Genomic DNA, 5,362 nt, shown 5'->3' on the forward strand with positions numbered 1-5,362 from the left:
GCTGACAACTGGACATAGTACTCTTCTGTGTAATACTTAAATCAAGCACTTAACCTGCTTTTGAGCCTATAATCAACAAGACATCTCTGCTGCATATAGCAACTACCAATGTCCCCCTTTTTCTCTGTTGACTTTAATTAGAGTGTTTCAGTTATTGATTGAACCTCTTTCATGCAACATTGAATTGTTTTATCAAAGGATCACACCTTTTCCCTGTTGAATTCACGACCTACCAGTAACACCGGTGTCTTGATTGCTCTGATCTTTCATTAGAGGCGGCTCTTCTTCAGGGCTTTGGCTGATGTCGGTTCCTCAGACTGCAAAGTCTCATGGTGTAGTCACCCCCCCTCAAAGACGACTCATGATCATGCCTATCCTTCTGCTACCTTCTGCTACAAATAGAGGTAACAGATGGTACTGAAGGGAGCCATTATTTTGTTATGATCCAGAGTCTTGGAATGACCTTACATCGCTTTGATATACCTCATCTCAGTATGAGAAGTATAAATCTTTCAAAAACTTTGTTAACGATTTCTCAGCTGCTTAATGTAGCAAGCATAACGTAACGTTCATGTGAAGAGTGTGTTAGATGGCAAAACGCAAACGGCTGACTTGCAACAGTTCAGTAGGCAGAAAAGAGAGAGAGACAAATACACTCGCTGTATATTTTATGACCTGGCAGCAACACTTGACAAAGAAATATTCAAGTTGCTAAGAAACAAATACAACTGCACCAAAATAAATACGAAGTTTTCACCTTCATGTTTTCTCATTTATCACCCACAACCAAATAGCAGTCTGAGTTTTGGTGACCTTACTGTAGTGTTTTGTAGCTTGCATTTCCCGTGGATGGGACTAGGGGACGAGACTGAAGGAGCGGCAGGAGGACAGAAACCTGAGGCTCCAACAGCAGGGGAGAAATGAGGACTGGGGACAGCAGTAGCAAGGTCTGCCTTGAATATCTTCAAGCACTGCCCAAGACAGTAGCTTCACCTCCCACTGTAAGAAACTTGGCAGTGTGATACTTTCACTGCCCACATTAAGTGTATATCCTGGAGGCCACTGTTTCAAGAGTCACCAGTGAAGTCACTCAATATTACAGTGTAAATGCACTCTTGCCAGCAACTGAGGCACTGAGGATTTGGGTAGATTTTCCCTGGGTTTATCCCAGACACGCTTGACCTCCTGTGCCGGGCTTGCTGAAAGCTAGATACATAGGCTCTGAAGGGAGCTGAGGTCTCTGAGCAGCTGGGTTTTATTTAAACAATAAATGCATGGCATGGTGGCAGAAGTGGAGTGAAATCAGAAGCACTGGAGACAACCACAGAGACATAGGGGTTCTGGCAGTGGTAACAAGTCCTGCTACTCCAGTTTTGCAGAAGCAAGATCTGGGATCACTCATTTTCAAGGCTGTTGATGACTGGATGAACTGGAAAACAAAATCTGAGCATTTTAGATGAGGACCAACCCCTAAAGAGCAAAACAGAAGAGGAGCTATGTGTCTGATAAGATTACAGGCTAAACTGTAATGCTTTGATTTTGGTGATTAAAGAAGCAAATTTTTATAATATTTTAATTAACAAGTTTGAATAAATATTTTATCTCCTGAAGTATCTTCTACCCCAACTTCAGAAGGATTAGAGGAGGAGTCTGTGCAAAATTTCAGCACATCTCTCTCTCTATTCTAACACAATATTGCAACATTACTGGCATACTGACATGATGCATGTTAGAAAAGCTACAGTTTGCTACTGATTTGACACTTACAGTAACTGCAATGGCTATGCAAATCAAGAATATGAGGATGTAACGAGAGATGCTGTGAGGTCCCAGTAATCCCGTAGGCAATATTTATGTTGCTGCTCAGTGCTGGCCATTAAAGAAACAACAAACATCATTCTGCTAATAACCCAGTCATCCTGAAAAGAACCAGACAGGTACAGGTAGGCAAAAAATATCCCAAATCGCTGCATGCATCTGGTGTTGATATGTCATTAGACATGCCCATAATGAATGCCTTCTAAGAATACCCCATGAAGCAGAAGTCACAAAAGTGAGCCAGTGTTCCTAAGGAAGGCCAATTTCACTAACTTCTGCCAACACCTTCCTATGATTACATCTGGCAAATAGACCTGAGCCAAGCCATTGGTCCTTGGACACTGAGACACTTCAGTCTCCTTCAAGATTGACAGTAGAACAGAAGTCATGACCAAGAAGTTGCATAAATCTATTTTGGTTTTCAATTTAAGCTCTGTCCTACTGACAAGAAACTTTCTGTGCATGAGAAGATGCTTCTGCAGATCATCAAGATGTTGAACAAGCAGCTGTAGTAAAAGATGCTATGTGTGCAAAGACCTCACATCATCCCTGCTGAGCTGCAGTGGAAGTGAAGAAGGAGGCCTGGTCACACATTGAAGTTCTGGGCCACCTTTCATATTCGCAGCACCCTGTAATTCTGTTTCCCTTGGGGAAGGCTGTCCACAAACAATTCCAAGTAATGGTCCACAAGGGAGTTAGTGATTCAAGCAGTGAACCTTCAGAATGGCACGTGCCATCTGTACTGATGACTTGGAGCTCAAGAAAAATACGAAGTATATGTGTTATTCTAAATAAGATCCAACTGCACTGGCTGAAAAATGGCAAAATTCCCAGGAAGCTCAATGCCAAACTTTGGGTTTTGGCAGATATTTCTGTTGATAATCATTCTGTCTGAGCGATTCAGTTGCCTGCTGTTTGGATTTTCCTCGTCATCTGAGATCTTTCAGAGAAAGAAGAGACAGTTGCTGGAAAGCCTGGAAGGGATGGTCTGTCATTTTTACAATATTCTGGTTCATAATTCTGTTGTCAAGACTAATAACAATGACCTATGCAAAATATTGCAAATACTTCAGGAAACTATATCATCTGACGCACAGCAAGTGTAAGCTTCAAAGAGACAACATTTTGCTTTCTGGGCCTCATAACCACTAGTGATGGTGATTATTAAAGTAAGGATAAGAATGAAGCCATTTTCAAAATGTTAACTGAACCAACTCGAGTCAATGACATGAAATGTTGTCTGTTTATGCTAATTTTTAAGGCAGAGCAGTACCTGGAACTTCTGATGTCTACAACTTTTGCATGAGCTTTTCGCTGCAACAGTGGTTATTGACACCGTTTTAGGAGAAGGCATTTTATTAGATCAGTGAGATTTTTATATCCATTCTGAGTTTGGTCATTTCAATCTGTGCAAAGCAATCATCGTTTTGACAGATGAGTTGTCCAACATCAGATACAGCAAAATAATAAGGTGAGTTCTCTACCATACATAAAACTTCTCATACAGAGAAAATAAATTCCTAGATAAGAGAAAAAGAAAAGACCTGGCAACTGCCTCAGCATGTGGATCCTTTTGCGACTCTGTTGTAGACTTTGGTGTAACCAGCAAAAATAACAGCAAACCATCCTCTTTTGGAAATGTCTTGGATCACAATAAATAACTACTCATCAATATTTATCACTGATTATTGATTTTGTGATCAATCCTCATAAATAACTCTGTACTCATTTATGATCCTCTATACATATTTGCGGCAGATGTACTGTGAAGAACCCTTGAGAGTGGTAACCAAGAGGAGACTGAAGAAATTGTGGCAGGTAATCCTTACTGCTTTACCAGCCACAGATCACAGATGTGAACCATAGTTGACATCTAATCAGCTCAGCAAAACAATAAAACGTATCATCAGCTGGCCGGGTGGCAAGCGATTTGGCCTATCAAATATAAAGTGATTTCTGATTACAGATTGTAATGGGGGCATGGACAGTAGACTATGGTACAAGATGGACCACTGATGAACAGGGTACTTTTGATCATCCCTGCAATCCGGCTAACTATAATTCTCCAGAGGCTACATGATGCACAGTGTCAAGATATCACAAAATGCTGAGCTCTGCAAACCATCTAAAGGCCGAACCATATCTCAGGTAAGTACTCATCAGCACTGCCTGACACGTCTGCGTAAAGAGAACCACAGAGATGGACAGGTGTTGTGGGTTGACCATGGCCAGCAGCTAAGCACCCACACAGCATCTCAGCAGGACAGGGGAGAGAACAGGAGGAGTAAAAGTGAGAATACTCATAGGTCGAGATAAGAACAGTTTAATAAGTGAAGGAAAGAGGAAAAAACAAGTAATGCAACAGCAATCATTCATTGCCTCCTACAAGCAGACCAATGCTCAGCCAGTCTCCAAGCAACGGCTGCTTTGGAAGACAAAATCCCAATTTTTTAGTGCTGAGCTTGACATTGTGTCACAGGGGATATCCCTATGGCCAGTTTGGGTCAGGTGTCCCTGCTGTGTCCCCTCCCAATTTCTTACCCACCCCCAGCCCACTCACTGCAGGGGAGAGGGCAGAGCGAATAAAAGAGAAAGCATCAACACTGTGCAAGCACTGCTCAGCAATAGCCAAAATGTTGGTGGTATCAACACTGTTTTAGTCACAAATCCAAACCACAGCATCACAGGGGCTGCTATGTGGAAAGTTAACTCTGTCCCAGCCAGAGCCAGTACAACAGCTTCTGCTGTCTACCTTCCCCGAGCATCCTCCTTCCCTCGAATGGTCAGTGGTGGCTTTTCATGGCTGACTGCTTTCATGTTGTTTCAGGTAAAGTCAAGGAGCTTTTGCTTCAACGCAGCTGTCACGTGAATTTCACCTCTGCCAGATGTGATTTCCAAGACACTCTGGTGAGAAGCCATACTGGAATCATTCCAAAAGTGTCCCTCTTCATCGCAATAGCAAAAGACTGGTCTTACCGAGTCACCCCTTGCTGTTCACTGGGAACTGAGTCCACTGAGGCTGCAGTGAACACAATGGCATTTAGAGAAGGCCAGTGATCCAGACAAGGCATTACTAGCTTATCGTAATACCCCATGTGCAAGTGCTTTCGGCCCAACTCATGAAGAAGTGCTTCTGCACCACAGGTCCAGCAGTAAGTCTATTACAGTTTAAACATCCCTGGCAGCCACAGGAAGGACAAGCAACACTTGGAACAACAAAGGAAGAGTAATAACAGACATTACACAGCATGAGATCTTTGTGGACTCTGTTTAGACTAATCAGTCCAGTTTATCAGTAGGTACATTGAACAGATGGACAGTTTGTCACATGGACAGCACTGTAGACACCACGTGCTTGTACGTCCTTCATTGCAAGTATCTGAGAGAGCAATATGGACTCAAAGAAGATGCCAGCTGTGCTCCTGCATCCATTCCCTGCTTATCATCCAAGCTTGTCGTTCCTGTTGTACTTCTGGCTGGTAATTCTGGTTCATGCTTCTTCTGCTGAAAGCTGAATCAGAAATGAGGAAAAAAATCCTCAAAG

The sequence above is a fragment of the Aptenodytes patagonicus genome, chromosome 1 (genome assembly GCF_965638725.1).
Source record: "Aptenodytes patagonicus chromosome 1, bAptPat1.pri.cur, whole genome shotgun sequence".
Classification (NCBI taxonomy): Eukaryota; Metazoa; Chordata; class Aves; order Sphenisciformes; family Spheniscidae; genus Aptenodytes; species Aptenodytes patagonicus.